General features: G+C 42.3%; 1 non-coding gene across 1 annotated transcript; it reads left to right on the top strand.

The window, feature by feature from the left end:
- The first annotated feature begins 23,473 nt into the window (after positions 1–23,473).
- Positions 23,474–23,580, top strand: LOC120269685. The gene has a single exon (XR_005539327.1). It is a non-coding gene; the product is annotated as a small nucleolar RNA R71 (small nucleolar RNA).
- The last annotated feature ends 855 nt before the right edge of the window (positions 23,581–24,435 follow it).

The raw sequence follows: 24,435 nt of genomic DNA on the forward strand, positions 1-24,435 counted from the left end.
CTCGTTGTCAGCTGGCCATTGCCCTATTTTAGTACCCAACGGACGTATCATGAGAGTTGTGTGCCTAAGATGGTCGTGGAGAAGTGCAAGGTAGAGCTATTGAATTATATAATGGGTCATTGTGTGCCCATTGTACACATCTAGAGGGTTACCTCGGACATGGTTACGCGTGTGTTGAGACCATTATGGTCACATAACGCCGTGGTATACCTGTTGTGCACCCATCGTCCATTCCTGCATTGTATTTTCTATATTCTATTGGTTGATTTTTCATATTCTTTCTAAATTACAAGCCATGAGTAAGAAGAGAATTGCTAGTCACCCACAGGCAGAGGCCAAGAAGAAAAAGAAGATCAGGAAGTCTTCTCGGTCAGCTGTTCCACATTTTAGAGATCCCAAGCACAAGGCATGATATAGGAGGCTCGTGGATCGGAGATTCATCGAGGGATATTGGATTGACTAGCCGATACTTGGGTGTTTAGGTCCCACCAATGAGGTATGAGGCCTTACTTCTATTTAGGGCTGGGATCAGTTTTTTGGCATCAATGAGCCGACTTACTAGGAGCTAACAATAGAGGTCATGAGCTCTTTGGAGTTTGACTATAACATCCTCAGCCTTAGACATAGGGAGCTATTAGTTTCCAGATGTTCAGAGAGGAGTTTATAATGTTGTACAAGGATTTTTTCTATGCGGATGGGGCTAGCTGATATGGAGTACACTCTCATAGAGTCATACTCCCCACTCCATGTCGATCTACCAATCTACTTGAGCACATATCAAGTATGGACCCAGAAACTTTGGGGTCATGAGAACTATGTTTGCAGGACCTCCAAGGCGTTTGCCTAGGATCCTTGACATTCCGCTACCTCTACACAATCTTATCATGGACACTAATCGGGCAAGGAGACAGCACGGGGGTCGTGAACCTCCGAGATCTATTCTTCTTGTGGAGCATGGTAGCTAGGGAACCAATTCACGTTGGTCATGCACTATCCTGCCAAATACGACATCACTCCCATGACCCCCGCTTGGTGACCATATTTCTCTTTCTTACATCACCAAGCTTCCATAGCAGCTTGGGCTAATCGACCGATTGTGTGGGCATGCGTCGTGTAGGAGCCATGCAACCACTTGGGCGTCACCACGCTCCGGGTGATGTGTATGATAAAGTAGCGGGACTCACCTCACGTGGTGTACTATTGACTGGTTCATGGGTTCGACTTTGATTCTTCGGACAATTAAGAGTCTTTTTTTCGAAGACCACTACCAGTGTAGTTCCTCTAATACCGACTCCAACTCCTATTATTGCTGCTACTCCTCCTCTTTCCCCGACTACTACACTGACTTCCTCAGCTCCATCAGCTCTTAAGGAGTAATTGACCTATCTTGAGGAGGATTGGGTGAGGATCGAGGGTCTACTCTGACAAATCTTGGTGCATCTAAAGTGCTAGGGACCCCTCATACACTCCGGTGCCTACTTCACTGATAGTTCTAGCTCTAGTGGCACCGGAGTCTTCTTTTACTTCAGCGACACCACCTATCCTCCACCAACCATACACAAAGAAAGCGTTCCCTTGTCGACTTCGACCATTTTGATTTTCTATCACGACTTTTGTACTTTCATTTTCAGTCATACATTGTACATTTTATTTCAGTAAGGGACATTTACCTTGCTTCTTTTGTACTCATTTTGATCATAGTAAATTTTATTCTATAGTATTTCACTTTATTCTTGTATTTAATTACTTCATTTATGTCTCTATCAGGGTGTGAGATGATCAGGTGCTGTTTTGGTCTACACAATTCAAAGCCTGGATCAAGGTAACTCCATCACCTTCCTTGGCCCAACTAACAAACCATGGGAGTACTAGTATATATACACGCTTTCATTATCTTTTACTATTATATTTCACTACATTTGTGCATGCATGAATACATTGGGGACAATGTACATCTTTAAGTGTGGGGAGGGAGTGTATGATTGCTTTACTTTGTGCTATTTTGTGAAGTTTGTGCTATATTAGGCTATAATGTGAGGATTTTTTTTTCGAAAATGGTGCTTGGACTTTATATACACGCTACTGTTGACCTCTGAAGGCATTGCACTTACTTGTTGGAGTTTCTTTGGTCTAGGAACATAATATGTTATATTATTATTTTTTCTTTGCTTCTCAAGAGTTTGACTGCTAATAAGTGCTAGTGTGATATTAATGCGAAGCATTTTTTCCTTATGTTGAGCATTACTTTTCTCGGGTTTTTACACTAATATGTGTGTTTTTATGTTACTAATATGTGTGAACCCTAGGATGTATTTGTTTCATTGAATCTCTTTATTATGCTTTCAATTAATTGATGTTTATTGTGAGTTCCAACCTTGAATGCTTGATTGTATGAATATTTCCCCTAGAGTGACACTAGGGTTGAGAGTTCTTATTGGTAACCTTGTGAGTGAGTAACACACCACGAGCGTTAGACAAAGCTAGGTTGGAGAGGTTTGAGAGGGTGAGTCGAGAGGTACAGGAGCGTCACCTTTCCCTCCGACGTGATAGATTCTACCTCCGTTCCTCGAGTTCTTTGCGGCCATAATAGAGTGAATGGTCTAAGGGATGACCTTCCGCTGGGGCTTAGTTGCACATGCAACGGAGTACAGCGTTGAGGTGATCTTAGTATCCAGGGCTTAATCGTGGTTAGGGACCTTCCACCTGGACCAAAGGGTTAGGTCTATAATTAGGAAGAGATTTATCACTTGGAATCCCTAGAGCTCATTGCAACTCTATGCGAGTGCAAGGTTGAGAGGTTATCTAATCTCTCATCCGAGACATGTATAGAGTTAGGCATGGTTGACCTTAGATTTGGGACTATGTAATGAAGGATTTCCACGACTCGCTATTGCATTGATTAGGAAGCATAATAGAGGGTTCTTGCACTTGAAATAATTATCCTAGCCGGAGCATTATCCGGGTACCCCATCTTTATCGATTGCCTTACCTTCCTCCTTTACTCGTGCTCTCTTACTTGTTGATTTTACTTTTGAGAATTGAATCATTGTCACACTTATCACTATTAATCTTTCACATAGCTAAGAAGCGGATTAAGTGTTTTTATTCTCTACTCTCTGTGGATTCGATACCCGCTCATCCGGGATTATTACTTTGACAAACCCGTGCACTTGCGGGATATACGCAAGGGGACCTTGTCAAGTTTTTGGCGCCGTTGCCGGGGAGTAGGCGTTTAGAGATACTTTGCTCATTGTTTTCTTAGCTATTTCACCATACATTCTATATCATATCTTGTTATCCTATCATCGTTCTGATTTCTTTTTGTTTCTTTTTGGGTGCAGCTCCAGATTATGACCCGAGGGAATCCCTCAATATTGATTGAAGGAGATCCTGAGCTTGAACGTACACTTAGAAGAAAAGGAAAAGAGCCTGTGTAAGAACAGTCTAATTTAGCTGATTTGGAAGTGGAAGAATCTGAAAACATGGCAAAACAGAATGAGCAACATCGAACATTATCCGATTATGCCACCTTTCAGTGTTGGGGACACAATCGAGTATTGTGGGTCCCCCGATTACAGCTTAGAACTTCGAACAGAAGCCGGCATTCATCCACATGTTGTACCAATCTGCACAATTCAATGGTTTGGCCGATGAAGATCCAAACAGTCATATAGAGAGCTTTATTGAGGTGTGTGATATGGTGGCTCAAGTGGAAAATTTGAGTAAGAAGTTAGATCTTCTAACTTCAAATAGAGTGGCAGCCGTGACTAATTGCATCGAGTGTGGTGGAGGACATGCTCCCTCCGATTGCCCGATCTCTATCGGTGATGTTTCTTCGGTGGAGAACGTTGATTTTGTAGGTAATGGCATGAGACCTCAAGGAAACCCATATAGCAATACCTACAATTTGGGTTGGAAGAATCATCCCAATTTCTTATGGAGTAATCAGGGTCCACAAAAGGCCATGTGGAAAACATAGTCTCAGGTTTGGAAACCCGAATGAATGACTTAGAGAAGCACTTGACTAGATTTGTGCAATATGCAAATACAAGGTTTGAATCAGTCGAGGTTACACTTTGCAACCACATCGCCTCTTTGTATAACCTTGAAAATCAGGTGGGACAAATTGCGAAGTCTCTTTCTGAAAAGACACATGGAAGGTTGCCGAACAATACAGAGACCAACCCTTGAGAGCATGTGAAGGCGATCACTTTGAGAAGTGGTCGTGAGGTTGAAGGTAGGCTTCCGAGTGAGAAACCAAAAGAACACGCACCCGAGGTTATAGAGATCGAAGAGGGGACAAGAAAAGAGAAAGAGGTGGCACCCCCACCTTACAAGCCAAGAATCCCTTATCCCTCTAGATTGAAAAATGACCAAGGGGATGAACAGTACAAGAAGTTCCTGAGTTTGTTCAAACAACTCCACATCAATATTCCTTTTGTTAAGGTGTTGGCCCAAATGCCTAAGTATGCGAAGTTCTTGAAAGACTTGTTGACTAACAAGAGGAAGTTGGAGGAAAGTACTTCAGTGATTTTGGATGCTTCATGCTCGGCGGTATTGCAAAAGAACATGCCGAACAAGAAGAAAGACCCGGGAAGCTTCATCATTTCGTGTAATATTGGCAATCTAGGTGAGGAAGTGGCATTGGCGGACTCAGGGGCTAGTATCAACGTCATGCCATACACTTTCTTTCAAAAGCTAGGCTTGGGCGAGCCTAGGCCTACTCGGATGACTTTGCAACTAGCAGACCAAACAATGCGACATCCGAGAGGCATCATTGAAGACGTGCTTGTCAAGGTGGACAAGTACATTTTTCCGGTTGACTTTGTAGTGTTAGATGTCGATGAGGATGCGGATGTACCCTTGATACTTGGGAGACCGTTCTTGCGGACTTCCAAAGCATTGATTGATATGGACGGCGGAGAGCTCACATTGAGAGTTGGAGATGACAAGCTCACATACCACTTTGCTGAAGCCATGCGGCATTCTCTTGATTTCGATGATACTTTATATTTTCTAGACACTACTGATGAGATTGTTGATGAATACATACAGGAAATGTTCAATCCGGATCCGTATGAAGGTTTGTTCGACCAAGAGGAGGGACATGAAGATGTAATGATGCTTGGATCGACGGAAGAAGTACCATCTACCCCGAGGATCCTGAAGAAGCTGCTTCGGAAAATGAAGAGGGCTAGGAGACGCCACCGGAAACACTCCAAGGGTGTTGGAGACATCCGTGAATGGAAGGAGTTGGATGAATCATTGCTAGGTGGTCCCAAGCCAGATAATACACCCTCTACTTTCAATAGATTGTGCTCATCATGCTTTCAAGTCATGGGTAAGAGGACAACCTTCATCTATGAACCCCCGTGAGGTAAGACAAGGTACGTCAAGTTTAGTGACGTTAAACAAGCGCTTCTTGGGATGCAACCCAAGTGTTTACTATTTTTCTTAGTTGAATAATGTAGTGTTTTGCATGAATAAATTGTGGAGTGTTGGTGTCTTGATTTTTGGATGCTTGTGCTGTGATTTTATTGTGGGTTTTTAAAGTCATCGTGTGTTTTCATGTGGAATTGGCAAAGTTTGGTCGTTTGAGCTCTATTTCATGTTTTTTACTGGTAAAGTTTGCATAATAGGGTAGGCTCTGAGTGTGTAAACATGTTCAGAGATTTTCTGCAGAGCCTGCAGGTTTTTCTAAGGCATCCAGTGAAAATGCACGGGCGTGTGGAATTTCCACACGCCCGTGTATATGTATTGCGAGCTCATCCAGAGAAGGCACAGGGGCATGCAGCTGCCCCTGTGAATGACCATGCGACTATCACAGGCCCGTGGGTAATTTTCACACAGGCGTGTGAATTCCAGCAGAGCAGAGTTGGGCGGATTATCCCGGATTATCCCTATGGCTCTCTTGTAATGAGGCGCACGGGCGTGGGCAATTTCCACACGCCCGTGTGGATGCACAGAACGGCAAGGGGCACGAGTTCTTTTTAAAGAAGACTAGTTTCTCTCCCTCTTCACGTCATTTATTCGTTTGAAAACATTCTCACATAATTCTCCGACTTCATAGCGCCGATTTGGTAGGATTTTTGCGAGGTTTTCCAGCCGGTTCTTCATTTTCTCATCCCATCTCGTTGGTAAGCCCTATTTATCTTTTTCTTTGCCAATTCATGGTTTTCATCGATTAATTTAGTGAAAAAATGCTTCGTCTCTTCAATTCGAAAGATTATTTGTGTTTTAGAATGAAGTAGAAGTGATTTCACGGTGCGTTTTTGGATTTTTAAGGCACGGCCATGCGGGTTTCACGCCCCGTGGATCCACACGACTGTGTGGATTTCTGCAGCATTGGCTAATCAACCTGTTTGATCAATTGTATTTTAAATTTTGCAGACTATGGCACCTCGGTCAAAGAAGCAGACGGATAAGTGGCCGTGTGAGTCATCTTCCGAGCCTGAGGGCAAGAGAGTTCGGTTTAGACAAACTCGATTCCTAGATACGAGCATACTGAGAGATCTACAGTAGGGAGATGAGTTTGCAGACGAGGTCAAGGATCTCGTATCAGTAGGTGGTTGGAGGCGGTTATTGACAATTAAAGAGCCAGCCATCTGAGAGCTCGCACTAGAGGTATTATCATCATTTGAGTTTGATAGATCCTACGTGAGCTTCCACAGTGTTGACACTATTCAGTTTAGAGTATTTGGACACCACCATAGTTAGAGCATCACCCAGTTTTCTGTTCTACTCAGCTTGTATGAGGAGGCATTCACAGATACGGAGGAGTACGCTCAGTTACCGATTGATTATCCTGGAGCCTTGATCCCGCAGAGAGCTTACAGAGTGCTATGTGGTCGGGGTCAGTACGAGCCAGGGGTGTCCAAGGCCACGTGCCTTTCTCGACCTGCATACAGATATTTACATGCCATCATGAGTAGGTCGGTGAATGGCCGTGGTGATAGCACTGGTGTTCTGAGCCGACAGGAACTTCTATACTTGTATTCGATGGTGCAGCGAGTACCGATTCACTTAGGACACATCATGGCAGAGTACAACAGACATCAGGGGCATTATGCTAGACTGGGAGCGATCTTCTCGGGCCCTTACATCACGAGATTAGTATTGGCCGAGAAGACAAGTGTACCTGCTCCCCTGAGCCTAGAGACGATGAGGTTGATGGGCATGGTCCGCAGGGTTCGGACAGGGGTTTTTGCTTTAGTGCTACCAACTCCATAGATAGCTGAGGATGAGGGTGATGAAAGCCGAGGCACCTCAACCCTCTCCTGAGCCTCAGCCAGCACCGATGGAGACCGAGGCACCTCCAGTGGTAGAGGAAGCACCCCCCGTGCGTATGTTTTCACCATCTCGAGCTCATGATCGCTTTGAGAGGCTCGAGAGTGCTTTGGGGATGATACGGACCGAGGTCGTTGAGGTCCGAGCAGAGATTTCAGAGATCAGGGCAGCACAGGCTGTTCAGTACACAGAGTTCATGGCATGTTTTGACGTATTATAGCAGATCTTAGAGCGAGACATCGCCTCCTCATTTGTCTTGTGACCGAGGACTTCTCAGCCCCCTCGGCATCTCCTGCACCTCCATCCCCTACCCCGGCACCGGTGGACCCACCATGTGCGTCTTCACCAGCAGCAGCACCGGAGGCTGAGGGCGACACCGACACTTGACTTTACTTTATTCTACATTTATGCACTTTATTTTTAGACTTTTATTCTCAGAAAAGACTTTCCTTCTGAGTTTATTCGCATGTTGATTCTCGAGTTGTATTCATTGCTTTATCTTTTATATACTCGGGTTGATTTTGTTTTTATTGAGGTTCACTGAACCCCCTCGTGTATGCGTGCAGATGGTCTTGTCATCTTGGGAATTGAGACTTTGTCATGGGCACGACCAAGGTGCTTCAGCACTTGCCCGTGTGAGCTTCACAACCCGTCGAAACATCACTCCCAAGGACTTAGCTCCATCAAACGCGACACTAGGAGTCACGGGAGTATTGTTTTGATTGCTTCTCCCACATATATTTTTCATTGATATACACTATGAGCGAGCTTGCATGTGTACATTACGGACAATATACAACTTAAGAGTTGGGGGAGTTGGGGGTTGTTTCATAGTGCACACATCTTTTCTATTGTTCTTGATTGATATATGCTCACATAGCCAATGGCGGTTCACCCTAGTTGCATTGATTGTATTCTTGAGTTTAGGAGAATTTTTAACATTGAATATTTTCATGCTCTAGGTTTGCTTGAATGTTTAGGAATTTTTACCCGATTTATACTTGTTACACTACTCACTTATTAGACTCTTTTGGAAACTCAAGTTTGATGTTAAAGGGACTAGTTATAGTTGTTTCTTGTGTTAAATTCTGAAAAAAATAAAAAAAAAATTTTGAAATTGAAAAAATGAATGAAGGAACAAAATAGTTTTATTGTTTATTTGTGCTTGTTGGGTGGAAAGAGCTACCACCTATGAAGTATGAAGCTACTCTCATAAGTCGGATACTAGCTATGCCCTAATGAGAGAAAGAGCTATTTCATAGGATGAGTGAAAGCTACCACTCAGGTAGAAAGAGCTACCACCTCGAAAGTGTGAAAGCCACCTTAGCGGCCGCTTTGGAAAGGGCTACCTTAGAGGATGTGTGAAGCTACTACCATCTTTGAAATTTGTTGTCACTTTTGTAGATAAATAAGTCCCTTGTGCTTAGAACTTTGAGGAGTATACCTTGGGTTGTTTTGAGTGAGTTCACACACGTACACGATTTCGGGTTTATTGTCCTTTTTTATTCAAGTTTTTAGCTAGAGCTTTGATTTTTTATGTATTTATTGTTGAAATTTCCCTTACTTGTAGAATGCTTTCTCTGTACACTTTGGTGAAACTAAGCCTATCATTAAAGAAGCAAGTGATCCACGATGTGAACGTGTGCCCGTTTGCGTTACCCCGATGAAAGCATCGATTCGGGAAGCTATTCAGGCCTGATAATGTAGCAGAGCACTGTAGCAGTACTGTTCACAGCCGGCCGAGAAAACAAGAATTCAGAGAACCCACACGGGAGTGTGTAAATTATCCACGCCCGTGTGGAAATTCCACATGGGCGTGTGAAAGATCCACAGGCCTGTGTGGTCGCCCAATTCTAGCCCTATTTAAAGCAGATTCAGCCCCGATTTCAGCATTCTTTTCTCCATCTTTTCCCCATCTTGAGAGAGGGCTTCGACTAGGGTTTTTAGGGGTATTGGCTAGGGTTTTGGAGAGGTTCTATGGCTCCGACTTCGCGCGTCATTTAGAAGAAGGTTATTGGGAGAGCTTTCGTCGGCACCGATCCGGTGAGGTGTATCCTAGGCCGGACAAAGGATCCCTTGCAACGAGTAGAGGACTCTCCACATGACCATCGATATGACCATCGAGGGGGTTTTCTATGGATTCATTGCTTTTACATTCTAGTTCTTTGATTGTACTTAGCTCCATGGAGAGCTAAACCCCTAGTGGGTACTTGGGTATTTGTGAACCCTAGGATGTATTTGTTTCATTGAATCTCTTTATTATGTTTTTAATTAATTGATGTTTATTGTGAGTTCCAACCTTGAATGCTTGATTGTATGAACATTTCCCCTAGAGTGACACTAGGGTTGAGAGTTCTTGTTGGTAACCTTGTGAGTGACTGACACACCACGAGCGTTAGACAAAGCTAGGTTGGAGATGGTTGAGATGGTGAGTCGAGAGGTACAGGAGCGTCACCTTTCCCTCTGACGTGATAGATTCTACCTCCGCTCCTCGAGTTCTTTGCGGCCATAATAGAGTGAATGGTCTAAGGAATGACCTTCCGCTGGGGCTTAGTTGCGCGTGCAACGGAGTACACCGTTGAGGTGATCTTAGTATCTAGGGCTTAATCGTGGTTAGGGACCTTCCACCTGGACCAAAGGGTTAGGTCTATAATTAGGAAGAGATTTATCACTTGGAATCCCTAGAACTCATTGCAACTCTATGCGAGTGCAAGGTTGAGAGGTTATCTAATCTCTCCTCCGGGACATGTATAGAGTTAGGCATGGTTGACCTTAGATTTGGGACTATGTAATGAAAGATTTCCACGACTCACTATTGCATTGATTAGGAAGCAGAAAAGAGGGTTCTTGCACTTGAAACAATTATCCTATGCGTAGCATTATCCGGGTACCCCTATCTTTATCGATTGCCTTACCTTCCTCCTTTACTCGTGCTCTCTTACTTGTTGATTTTACTTTTGAGAATTGAATCATTGTCACACTTATCACTATTAATCTTTCACATAGCTAAGAAGCGGATTAAGTGTTTTTATTCCCTACTCCCTGTAGATTCGATACCCGCTCATCCGGGATTATTACTTCGACAAACCCGTGCACTTGCGGGATATACGCAAGGGGACCTTGTCAACTTCTTAGTGAGTTTTTGCTCTATCTTGTGTCCCTCTTGAGTGCACCTTACACCTTATCTCTAGAAAGTGATGTTTTATATAGGGTTGTCATTAGTGTTAGTCATTTTCTTGTTTTAGTTAAAATAAGTTGACATCAAAAAGAGCTACCTTCTTAGCAGTGCGTAGTCGCCCAACAAGTTGGATACAAAAAGTATACCTAGTGGGAGAGAGGGCTACCTACTAGGAAGTGTGAAAGTCTACTGACTATGAAATATATATATATATATGTATATTCATGTATAAAGAGTTATGAAAAGTATATGGTCAAGCTGAATAAAATCTGAAAAATTTTTGCAACACGATCTAGACTAAAAGTTAGTGGACCAAGAGACCGACACTTGGAAAAGTTACTTTCACCCTAGAGACTCCCTCTCTATGGAAGCATGTCCATGTTACCTACCATTTGATTGTTCTCTTACACTATTAAAACTTCATCTCTTGTTTCCAGAGGTCAAGCACTTATCATGTTTGCTATTTTTATCTTTTCTATTTGCTTGAGGACAAGCAAACACTTAAGTATGAGGGATATTTGATAAGTATAATAACTGCTTGTGTATTAGTAATAGGAAGTATTCTTTTCTTACGATGAGCATTTCTTTTCTTAGATTTTATCGCTAATACATGTGCTTTTGTGTTCTTTTGTGCATGTAGGGTTGTTGAGCCAAATGTAGAGGAAGGAAGCCAAAGTAGATTGCGATTGCACTTTGTTGGTGGAATCTTAGAGTGAACAAACGTGAAGACACAAGTTGTACTCGAAAATATGTGAATGTGTGGCAACCTCTATGTGCTCAAGCAATTACATGGTTTAGAGGTGCATAAAGGCAGTCACATTTGCGTATTCTGACTAGTGCAGTGCTAGCAAGATCTTCATCAATGTTATCCCTTATTGAAGAAGAGATGCGATCTACGGCATAGAAAATCACGGTAGCAGGTTACTGTAGCAGGTTACAAAATAGAAAATCACAGTGCTAGCAAGATCGACACATGTTTCTGCCGGAGTACTATAGCAGGTTACTGTAGTAAATCAATGTAGCAATTTACTGTAGTAGTTACTGTTCACAGGCCACGGAAAATTAGATTCCTATAGATTCACTCGGGCGTCTGGAAATTCCACATGCTCATGTGGATTCCCGATTCCAGCCCTTTATAAAGCTATGAGTTTGTACTGATTTGGGGATCCTCTTTTCCATCTTTTCTCCATCTTTTCCCCAACTTTGGAGAGGCGTATGGCTAGGGTTTAGAGTGGCTTTGGCAAGGTTTTTGGAGTGTTTCTACTGCCATCGACACCGTGTTCCTTTGGAAGAGATTTGTTGGGGGTGAGTGACACACTATGAGGGTTAGACAAAACAAGATTGGAGAAGGTCGAGTGGGTGAGTCTAGAGGTAGCGAAGCATCCCCTTTCCCCTTCATTGTGATTAATCCTACCTCTGTATTCCAAGGATTCTTTGCATTCACAATAGAGTGAAGTGCTAAGAGAGGAACTCCGCTGGGGCTTAGTTTCACGAGCAACAGAATGAAGCGTTGAAGTAATCCTTAGTGCCAGAGCTTAATTGTTATTAAGGGTCTTTCGCTTGGACCAAAGGGTTAGACCTATATTAGGGAATAAGGTTTATCACTTGGAATCCCGAGAGTTTCCTGCAACTGTATACAGTGTGAGGTGTTGAGACTAATTAATTTCTCCACCGGGGCATAGTGTAGAGTTAGTCATGGTTGACCTTAGGTTATTAATCGTGTATTTTAGGATTTCCTTGACTTATTAAGCATTACTTAGGAGACATAATAGTTGGTCTTGCACTTGAAGCAATAATACTAGGGGGAGCAATGTCCGAGTGTCCACTTTCTATCGATTGCCTTTATTCTCATTTTATTACCCCTCTCTTTCTTATTTTCTTTAGTTCTTTTCATATTTATTTTGTTTACACCACTATTGACTCATCTTCACTTTAGTTAAATAGTAATCTTCTTTATGTTCCTGATCACTAATCCCTGTGGATTGGACTACCCACTTACCAGGGTATTATTATTTCAACAAACCTGTGCACTTGCGGGTTACACGCAATGGGGTGGTAAAAGTACTAGAAAGTTAATTATTTCTATATCATTTACACTGCATTCTATATGGAATTTGATATGTTTAGTGCCTAATTAGTATGAAAATTCATTCTTTTGTTCACCACGGCCTTTATTTCTGCTTTAGGAAAAAATAAGCAAATTCAGGGGCATTTTGAAGCAAAATATACTAAGTTGCTGAATTAGAGCTTCACCAAGGCTTACAACAGCCATGGTGACATCTCATCACAGCTGTTCTCTATACTCACCACTGCCATTATCAAGCTGTAGTAGTGTGGAACCACTAAAAGTAACACGAAAGCCGCAAGACTCACAATGGCCATTGTGGAAACCCATCATGGCTGTGATCTCACCACACAATGTCTAGAAAGTCATGCCATGATGAGACATGGAGCCCAAGTAATAACTTACTTACCACAGGCATCATAATGCCCGTGGTGAGGCCGTGGTTGATTCGATTCTATAAATACCCTACTTTTCTTTTGAGTTCAAGGAGATTCTTTTACTGAATAAGGTAGGATGGCCGGAGTTCTGGAGATTTGAGTGGCTTGGGATGACTTTTAAGAATATTTTTGTAGATTCTTGTAAGTTTCTCAAGGGTAATTCAATGATCATTGATCGCTTCCCCGCAAGTATACGGGATCGCCAAGTAATATCTCATGTAAAGACACAAGGATAGTATTCCTCGCGGTTGAGGATCTACTATTATTCCTTCGCCGCCTACTTTGTAGCCGAACATCTTAAGTGAGAGAATCTACTTAACTAGATACAAGAAAATAAATAAGAGATTGCCACATAAATTTAAGGTTTAAGCAAGAGGTTTCAAAGACAACAATGATGTGCAAAGGGCCAATGGATGCGGTTCCCTTAAGGGGTCATCATAATGCAAGGATGAAGAACAAAACATGCAAGGGTGATTTGGACTGAGGGATTTCTAGATTAGATCAACACTCCTATGATCAACAACGAAATCCCAAAATAAGAGTAAACTCCTTCTAGGTATACTCTTAAAAATCGGAGGGCTACCGATATCCAATCTCTCAGTATGTTTGCACAAGAGACCCCTTTTAATCTATTCAAGATCTAATACATGTGAGTAGGTCACATCGACATATACAACTCATAAAACAATTATGGATCTCTCCATACGTAATTCTAGCATGAAGGCACAATGGATTAAATCACAAATCAAACCCAAGCAATATAATTAAGTAGCAATCATCCAAAATATATGATGAACCCCCCAATGTTCACCGACATCCAGTGGCCTTGGGGGTCTAGTGTGCCATTAAACAAATGCAAACAATAAAATAGATCAAAAGACAAGAAAAGTTCATAGATGACACACCCTAGATGGAAATATGATGAAGATGAGGGAGATTGGGCCGAATGACGCTTCCCTCGTCCAAGGATTACCGATTGACGCTTCCCCTAGCTGAAGGTCGCTTCTCTTCCTAAGACTCCTTTCTTCTTTTGTGGTGGAACTCCCCTTTGAAAGATGATGCCTTGAAGCCTCAAAAACACTTGAAATCTCCTTGAAAGATCATTGCCATCTTTAGGTTTTCTTCTTGACACACCCCTTTGCTTGTGTACCGCAAGTGCATAGGTTGTCAAAGTAATAAAAGTACCCTGGTGAGTGAGCAGTCGTATCCACAGGGAATAGTGATCAGAAACACAAGAATTGCTATTTAACTATGGTGAAGACGAATTAATAGTGGTGCGAACGATATCAATGTGAAAAGAAAAGAAATAAAGAAAACAAGAAAGAGAGACGCAATAAAATGAGAGGAAAGGCAATCGATAGAAAGTGGGGCACCCAGATATTGCTCACCCTAGGACTATTGCTTCAAGTGTAAGACTGACGATTATGTCTCCCAACTTATGTCTAATGAGCCATGGATATCTTTAAACACATGATTTCAAATCTAAGGTCAACCGTGACTAACCCTACACTATGCCACGATGGAGAAATCGCTCAATCTCAACACCTAACACTGTGAAAGATTGCTTAAAGCTTTAGGGACTCCAAGTGATAAACCTATTCCATAATCTAGATCTAACCCTTTGGTCCAGGCGAAAGACCCCTAGTCTCAATTAAGCCCAATAATAAGGACTATTGCAACGCTTCACTCTGTCACTTGTGCAACTAAGCCCTAGATGATTTCCTCTCTTAGAACTTCACTCTATTATAATAGCAAAGAACTCTTAGAACATGGAGGCAGGATAAATCACACTCGAAAAGGGAAAAGGGACGTTCCGCTACCTCTTGACTCACCCTCTCAACCCTCTCCAATCTAGTTTTGTCTAACCCTCATGGTGTGTCACTCATCCACAAGAATTACCAAAATAGATTCTCAACTCTAGTGCCACTTTAAGGGAAATTTACTTCAACAAGTATTCAAGATTGGAACTCAATTAGATCATCAATTAAAGAAAACTTAATAAAAGGTCAATGAAATAAAATCATCCTATGGTTTAAAGTCCAAGCACCCACTAGGGGTTTAGCTCTCAATGGAGCAAGATACAATTAATAATGAAATCAAATGTAAAAGCATGCAATTCATAAGTAACACCCCCTTGTAGTTTGTATCGATGGTCTTGTGGAGTAGCCTCGTCTTCTCCAAAGGTTGCCTCATCAAGCCTAGGGCACACTTTGCCAAATCGACGCTGATGAAAGCTCCCCCAATAACTATTTTCTGAAGGAACGCGATGTTGAAGGCCATAGAACCACTCCAAAAACCTTGCCAAAGCCTCTCCAAACCCTAGCCGCAAGCCCCTCCAAAGATGAGAAAAAGATGGGCAAGCCCCAAGCCGCAAGCCCCTCCAAACGGCTGAAATCAAGACTTAAATAGGGCTGGAATTGGGCACCCACACATGCGTGTGAAATTTCTATACGCCCGTGTGAATCTCCAGGAAACTTATTTTATGCAGTCTGTGACCAGCAACTGCTACAACAATTTCCTACAGTTCTTTACTATAGTAAATTGCTACAGTACTCCACCACAATACTCCTGAATCTACACTTTTAACCGAGGCCACATGAACGGGCACACATCCATGCAGTAGATTGCATTGCATCTTCAATAAATGTCACATTGATAAAGGTCTTGCTAGTGTTGCATAAGTCGGAACACACAAATTTGACTGCCTTTGTGCCCCTTCAAACGATGTATTTGTTTGAGCATGATGGAGGTTGTCACACAATCATGTATCTTTGAGCACAACTTGTGTCTCCGCATTTGTTCACTCCAAGATTTTATCAACAAAGTGCATCCACGATCTATTTTTGGCTCCTTTCTTCCATAATTGTCTTCATAACCCTACATACATAAAAGAACACAAATACACATGTATAAGAGATAAATCTGAGAAAAGTAATGCTCAATGTAAGAAAAAAGAATACTTTGTATTACTAATACACAAGCACTTATCAAACTCCTCGACAGTTAAACTTTTGCTTGTCCTCAAGCAAAAATAAAACATTAAAGAATAGAAGAAGGAAAAATTGAAAGTTCTTGGCCTTAGGTTCACCACAAGCTTGGAAGGGAAGCATTCTACAAGTAAGAGAAAATTTTAACACCGAATAAGAAAAGTCAATGCTCTAGGTAAAAACTTGAATAAAAAAAGACAACAAACCCAATATCGTGTAAGTGTGTGTAGACTCACTCAAGTCAACCCAATGTATACTCCTCAAATTTCTAAGTACAAGGGACTTATTTATGTACAAAATGAAAGGAGAAGGTAGTAGCTTCACACATCCTCTAAGGTAGCCCTTTCCTAAGCGGCCGCAAAGGTGGCTTTCACACTTTCGAGGTGGTAGCTTTCACTTATCCCATGAGATAGCTCTTTCTCTCATTAGGGCATAACTAGTATCCAACTTATGAGAGTAGCTCCATACTTCATTGGTGGTAGCTTTTTCCACCCCCACTGCACAAACAAAACAAACCTTACTTTTTTTCGAAGAAATTAAAATAAGAGACAACTAAACTAGTCCCTTAAACATTGAACTTGAGTTTCACAAGGCTTAATGAGTGAGTAGTGCAACAAGTGTCAATTCGGCAAAAATTTCTAAAAATTAAAGTAGAAACTAGAGTGATAAGTGCTTGTGTATTAGTAATATGAAGTATTTTTTTATTGCATTGAGCATTACTTTTATCAGGTTTTAGCACTAATACATGTGTATTTGTGTTACTTTGGTGCATGTAGGGTTGTGGAACCAAATATGTAAGAAAGAAACCAATGTAGATCGTGAATGCACTATTTGATGAAATCTTGGAAGGAACAAATGTGAAGACACAAGTTGGGCTCAAAGATACGAGAATGTGTGCCAACCTCCATGTATTCAAGCAATTACAATGAAGAAGCGACGCGATCTAAGGCATAAACGTGTGTCCGTTTATGTTGCCTCAATAAAAAGTGTGAATCGGGAGTGTTTTTGGCCGGGTTCTGTAGCAAGTAATGTAGCAATTACTGTTCACAACCCGTAGAAAATCAGAATTCCAGAGAATCCACACGCCCGTGTGGAAATTCCACAGGGGCGTGTGGAACATCCAGAGGGCCGTGTGGATGCATGATTCCATTCTATTTAAAGCTGCGATTCAGCCCGATTTCAGGATCCTTTTTCCCTATCTTTTCTCCAACTTTTGAGAGGCTTGCGGCTAGGGTTTAGAGAGGTATTCACAAGGATTTTGGAGTGGTTCTACGGCTTCGACACCGCGTTTATCTTGGAATATAGCTATTGGGGGAGCTTTAGACGGCACCGATCCGGCAAGGCGTGCCCTAGGCTTAACGAGGGGATCTTTAGAGAGGATGAGGCTACTCCAAAAGACCTTCAACACGACTACCGACGTGGTTTTCCTATGGATTATTTGGTTTTTACTTTTGATTTTACTATTGATTGTATCTTGCTCCATTGAGAGCTAAACCCCTAGTGGGTACTTGGATTTGTGAACCCTAGGATGTATTTGCTTCATTAACCTTTTATTATGCTTTCCTTAATTGATGTTTTAATTGAGTTCTAATCTTGAATTCTTGTTGAATGATTTCTCCCTTAGAGTGACACTAGGGTTGAGAGATCATATTGGTAATCTTTGTGAGTGAGTGGCACACCACGAGGGTTAGACAGAGCTAGATTGGAGAGGGTCGAGAGGATGAGTCAAGAGGTAGCAGAGCGTCCCCTTTCTTTTCCGATGTAATTTATACTACCTCTATTTCCTAGAGTTCTTTGTGGTCACAATAGAGTGAAGTGCTAAAGGATGAACTCCGCTGGGGCTTAGTTGCACGAGCGAATGTGTGAAGCGTTGAAGTGAACTTTAGTATCTGGGGCTTAATTGTGACTAGAGGCCTTTCGTCTGGACCAAAGGGATAGGTCTACATATAGGAATAGGGTTTATCACTATCACTTGAAATCCCTAGAGCGTTTTGCAACTTTGCACAGTGTTAGGTGTTGAGATTGATCAATTTCTCGACCGGGGCATAGTGTAGAGTTAGTCACGGTTGACCTTAGGTTTGGGACCGTGTATCTTAGGATGTCTATGACTCATTGAGCATTAGTTAGGAAGCATAATAGTTGGTTTTGCACTTGAAGCGATAGTTGTAGGCGGAACAATATCTGAGTGCCCCACTTCTTATCGATTGCCTTTCCTCTCACTTATTTGTGTCTTTCTTTCTTATTTCTTTTATTTTGTCTACATTACATCTTATCAACATAATCATTGTCTCATCTTCGCTTGGTTAAGTAGCAATCTTGGTGTTTTTATTCCCTACTCATTATGGGTACGATACCCACTCACTTGGGATTTATTACTTTGACAAACCCATGCACTTGTGGGTCACACACAAGGGGTGTGTCATAGAGCATGAGAACATTCAATGTTAAAAATTCTCCTAAACTTAAGAATAAAACCATTATAACTAAGGTAAACCGCCATTGGCTACATGAGCATGCATAATCAACGCATAAGTATAGAGCATGTGTAATGTGAACTCCCCCCACACTTAAGATGTACATTGCCCTTAATGTACGCATGCAGGTACAATCAAATATAAAGCAATCCAAAATATATGTAGAGGTGGGTAATTGAAACAATACTCCTTTAAACCCCTAATGGTACGTTTGATAGAGCTATGTTCCTTGAGAGGTGAGTTCCAATGGGTTGTAGAGCTCACAAGACCATCTACACGTATACACAAGGTGGTTCAGTGAAGCTCAACAAAAACAAAATAAACTCGAGTATATAAAGATATGAAAATGAAATACAACTTGAGATAACTGAAAATAAAAGATAAACTCAGAAGGAGGATCCTTTCTGAGTAATACAAGTCCAAAGTATAATGCAGAAATAAAATATGAAAACAAGTAAAATAATAGATGCCTTAAGCGTCTATGTATGTTGCTGTCTGCTCTACTCCTGCTACTAAAGTAGGTGGTGCTGGTGAAGATACTGGTGCTGGTGATGCCGGAGGAGTCCTCGATCTCATCACAAAGGGAGATGTCGGCTCTCGCTCGAGGATTTGTTGTAAGATGTCGAGACACACCATAACCTCTGTGTGGTTCACGACCTATGTAGCAAAAACCTCTGCCAAGTCTACCTATAACACTCCCATAGCACTCTTGATCCTCTCAAAGCGATCATGGGCTCGAGTGGGAGAAAATATATGCACTAGAGGTGGCTCCTGTGCTGTAGGTGGTGCCTCTATCTCCATCTGCTCATCCTGTGGCTTGGGAACAGGTTGAAGCCCCTTGGTAGCATCATCACCTCCCTCGGCTATCTCAGGAGCGGGCGTAGCCAAGATATACACTCCAAGCCTGTGTCTGTGCACGATACCCATTAGTCTCATCATGTCTATGCCGAGAGGGGAGGGAATGATTGTCTTCTCAGCCCCACGAATAGCGTCCAACAAACCCATGCCCATGATGTGTCTGGTAATGTACGGGCTTGAGAAAATCACCCCCACTCTCTGACATATTGACCCTGGTGATGCAGATACTCGGCCAATATATTCCCCCAAGTGAATCAGCTGACGCCGCACCATCGAATACTGGTATAATAGCTCCTGCCAGCTCAGGACTTCGGTGCTATCACCATAGCCGTTCACCGACCTACCCCAAATAGCGTGAAGGTAACGATATGCAGGTTAGGAAAGGCACGTGGCCTTGGACAGCCCCGACTCATACTGTCCCTGACCACATAACATGTTGTATGCTCTCTGAGGAGTCAAGCTACCTGGATAATCAATCGGTAGTCGATCGTACTCTTCAGTGTCGGTAAAAGCCTTATCGTACAGTCCTAGCCAGATCAAAAACTTTATGACGCTCTTACTATAGTGATGTCCGAATGCTCTGAACTATATGGCGTCGATACTGTCAAAACTAGGATACCTTATCATACTTGAACAATGCCAGTACCTCTAGTGTCAAAATACGGATAGCTAGCTCCCTGATCAACAATAACCACTGCCAATTACCTACTGACAAAAGCTTCTCAATCTCATCAGCCAAATCATCTCCCTGTTGTATCTCTCTCAATGCACTCATGTCTGGAAACTGGGACTGCCCAAACTTTAGCCTCGATAACTGCTCAAATTGGACTTAGTGCTCGGGAATAGCAAACCCCATACTCTCCGGCTCAGGGGATGGCTCGTGTGGTAGCTTGCCGGCCTGCTTTTTTGATCTGGAAGCCATATCTGCAAGAATTGAAAATGAAATTAGTTAAATAAGCTAAAGATTTCAATACTCCAAAAATCCACACGGCCGTGTGGAAATTCCACACGTTCGTGTGGATCCACAGGATGTGAAAGCAGCATGGCCACTATGCACAAATCGAAAAAAATACATCTAAAATTCATTTCTAAACTCATTCTATAGCGTGAACCAACCATTTAATATGTAAATAAAGCAACATTCACCAGATTTAGACCAAATAAATTAAGATTTGGCAAAGTGAAAGAGAAAGAGGGTTTAGCCGATGAGATAGGAATGAAAACCTTGAAAACGCTGGAAAAACTCAAATGTAAAACCTCTAAATCGACGGGATTATGAGAAGTGTATTGAGTGAATAGATGCGTTCACTAAGTGTTTGGGAGTAAAAAGATGAAAAGGCACAAGAGATTTATAACTAAAAATCGTGGCCTTTTGAGTTCTCTCAGGATAGCTTCACAGGGGCACTCACACGCCCCTGTGTGCTCTCAGGACATATTGCCTCTTAATGCATCCACATGGGCGTGTGGAAAATTTCCCACGCCCGTGTGCCCAACCCACAAGGGCACCCACACGCCCCTATGGCTTCTCTGTCCAACCGAGAATTCGACTAAGTGTTCCACACACCCCTGTGGAAATTCCATACGGGGGTGTGGATCTTCAGAGGGGTGCTAACAAGGGCACTGACACGCCCCTGTGTCTTCTCGAGATGGAGGAGAACTCTCTACAGAGATTCACACAGGTGTGTGGAAATTATCGATGCCCGTGTGTAGTTCACAGGGTCATCCACAGGGGCATTCACACGTCCTATGTCTTCTCAGGATGGAGTCTGGGACTCTGCAGAGAAACACACGCCCATGCAAAAATTACCCACGGGTGTGTGACCATCACAAGGTCGTTCACAGGGGCAGACACACATCTCTGTGTCCTCTCGGGATGAGCTCTGAACGAAAACACACACCCTTGTCTAAATTCCACATGGCCGTGTGTCTTCTCTAGATAACTTAGAAAAAATCACAGACTCTACAAAAAATTTCTGCACATTTATACACATACAGAGCCTGCTTATACTATGAACAACTGACCAAAGAATCATGGAAAGCACGCTCAAATGACCAAGAAACTTAGCCAATCATAATTAAGCACACGAAAACACCAATGATCCAAGACAAAAACACAACAATAGCATGTAAAAATTAAGACACCAACACTCTAATCCTTATTCATGCAAATACTAAACTAAGCCCTGGAAAAACAGTAAAAACTAGGATTGCTTTCCAAGAAGCGCTTGTTTAATGTCACTAAGTTTGACATACCTCTTCTTACCTCACGGAGCTCATAAATGAAGGTTTCCCTCTTACCCACAACTTGAAAGCGTGATGAACATAATCTTTTCAAGGTAGAGGGAGAGTTATCGAGCTTTTTACCACACAAGGGTTCGTCACCCTTACTCCATGCTTGCACATCCCCATTAGCCTTGGGGCACTTCTTGTGGCGTCCCCTTGCTCACTTCATCTTTGGATCATCCTCTTCATGATCCCCGGGGTAGGTTGCATCTTGTCCTCTAGACCAAGTGATAAGACTTCTTTGTTCTCCACTTCTTGATCTAGCACCCCTTCATATGGGTCTGGACACATCATTTTCTGTACGTATTCATCAATTAACTCATCAGTAGTGTCAATAAAGTAAAGAGTATCATCAAAATCAAAAGCATGTCTTATGGTTTCAGTGAGGCGATATGTCAACTTGTCATCACCAACTCGTAAAGTCAACTCCCCACTGTCCATGTTAATAAGAGCCTTGGAAGTGTGCAAGAACGGCCTTCCAAGTATCAACAAAACATCGACATCCTCATCAACATCCAACACTACAAAATAAACAGGAAATATGTACTTGTCAATTTTTACAACTACATCTTCAATGATGCTCCTTGGATGTCTAACCGTTAGGTCCGCTAATTGAAGTGCTATATTAGTGAGCCTAGGCTCTCCCAAGCCTAGATTTTGGAAGAATGTGTAAGGAATGACGCTGATGCTAGCCCCTGAATCCTCCAATGCCTTTTCTTCACCCAAATTGGCAATGTTGCATGGAATGATAAAGCTTCTGGGATCTTTCTTCTTGTTCAGTATATTCTTTTGCAACATTGCCAAACATGAAGCATCTAGAATTACAGATGCACTCTCCTCTAACTTCCTCTTGTTGGTTAAGAGGTCCTTCAAAAATTTGCATAGCGAGGCATTTGAGACAACGCATCCACAAACGGGATATTGATGTGCAACTGCTTGAATAGACTCAAGAACTTCTTATATTGCTCATCATTTTGGTCATTCTTCAAATCTGGAAGGATAAGAGATTCTTGGCTTGTAGGGTGGGGGTTCCATCTTTTTCTCTTTGTTGGCTCTCTCCTCAACCTCCACGACCTCGGGTGCTTCAACATTGGTCTTCTCACTCGGGAGCCTACCCTCAACTTCATGACCATATCTCAAAGTGATCGCCTTCACATGTTCTTTTGGGTTTGTCTCCGTGTTGTTAGGCAAACTTCCTTGAGGTCTTTCCGAGAGTGACTTCTCAATTTGGCCCACTTGGTTCTCCAAGTTGTGCAATGATGCATTGTAGTTGCAAAGTGTGGCCTCAACCGATTAAAATCTTGTATCCGATGATTGAATGAACTTGGTCAAGGCCTTCTCTAGGTCGGTCATCCAGTTTTCCAACCGTGAAACTCGATTCTCCATGTTCGGGCCTTGTTGTTGTTGGAAACCGGGTGGTGCCATATTCTTCTATTGCCCTTGATTACTCCAAGAAAGGCTCGGGTGGTTTCTCCACCCTCGGATTATAGGTGTTGCTATATGGATTCCCTTGGCTTCTCATTGCATTACCCACAAAATCCACTTGTTCCACCGAGGATTTACTACCAATAGAAATCGGGCAATCAGATGGAGCATGTCCCCCCCACACCCAGTGCAATCCGTCATAGCCACCACTCTAGGAGAAGTTAGAGTGTCTAACTTCTTGCTTAATCACTCAACCTAGGGCCGCCAATGAGGTAACTGCATCAATCTCATGAAGTCCGTCTACCTTCTTTCTATCCCTTGTATTCCACTGATAACTGTCCATAGCCATTTCTTTAATGAGATGTCGGGCTTCTTCAGGGGTCTTACCCCCTAAGGTACCTCCTGATGTAGCATCAAGTAACTGCTTCGTGTTTAGGTTCAACCGACTATAGAAAGTCTGAATAATCATCCACTCGGGCAACCCATATTGAGGACATTTCCGTAGGAGCTCCTTAAACCTATCCCATGTCTCAAAAAGAGACTCCAATTCCATTTGAACAAAAGAGGATATTTCATTCCTAATCTTCACGGATTTTCAGGGAGGAAAATATCGTGTAAGAAAAGCTTCTACCATCTCCTCCCATGTAGTTATTGATGCTCTAGGTAATGAATGTAGCCATTGCTTTGCTCTACCTTTCAAGGAAAATGGGAAGGCCCTCAACTTGATAGCATCACCCGTAACACAATTAATCTTGAGCATGTCGCACACCTCTAAGAAGTTCTTTATGTGATTGTTTGGATCCTCATCGGCCAAACCATTAAATTGTGCTGACTACTGTGACATCTGGATGAAGCTTGGCTTGAGCTAAAAATTCTGAGTTATAATTGGTGGCCGCACAATACTAAACTGTATGCCAAGAACTGCGGGTCTGGTATAATCTGAGAGTGTCCTCTGTTGCTCATTATGTTTTGCCATATTATCAGACCCTTCACGTTCTATCTCACTTTGATTAGACTGTTCTTGCACATGTTCTTTTCTCCATCTATGAATTCTTCGTTCAATGTCTGGATTTCTTTCAACCAATGTCAAAGGGTTCCCTTGGGTCATAACCTGGAGCTGTAACCAAAGACAAGAAAACCAATCAGAATAATGGAAGAATAAGAAAGAGTGAAATAGAATAAGTGATAAATAGCTAAAATAGCAAAGTGCAAAGTGTTTATAAAATGCCTATTCCCCGGCAACGGTGACAAAAACTTAACACACCCCTTTGTGTGTATACAGCAAGTGCACGGGTTTGTCAAAGTAATAAAAGTACCTTGGTGAGTGGGTAGTCGTATCCACAGGGACTAGTGATAAAAAACACAAGAATTGCTATTTAACTATGGTGAAGATGAATCAATAGTAGTGCGAATGATATCAATGTAAAAAACACAATCACAT

Source organism: Dioscorea cayenensis, chromosome 9 (assembly GCF_009730915.1).
Source record: "Dioscorea cayenensis subsp. rotundata cultivar TDr96_F1 chromosome 9, TDr96_F1_v2_PseudoChromosome.rev07_lg8_w22 25.fasta, whole genome shotgun sequence".
Classification (NCBI taxonomy): domain Eukaryota; kingdom Viridiplantae; phylum Streptophyta; class Magnoliopsida; order Dioscoreales; family Dioscoreaceae; genus Dioscorea; species Dioscorea cayenensis.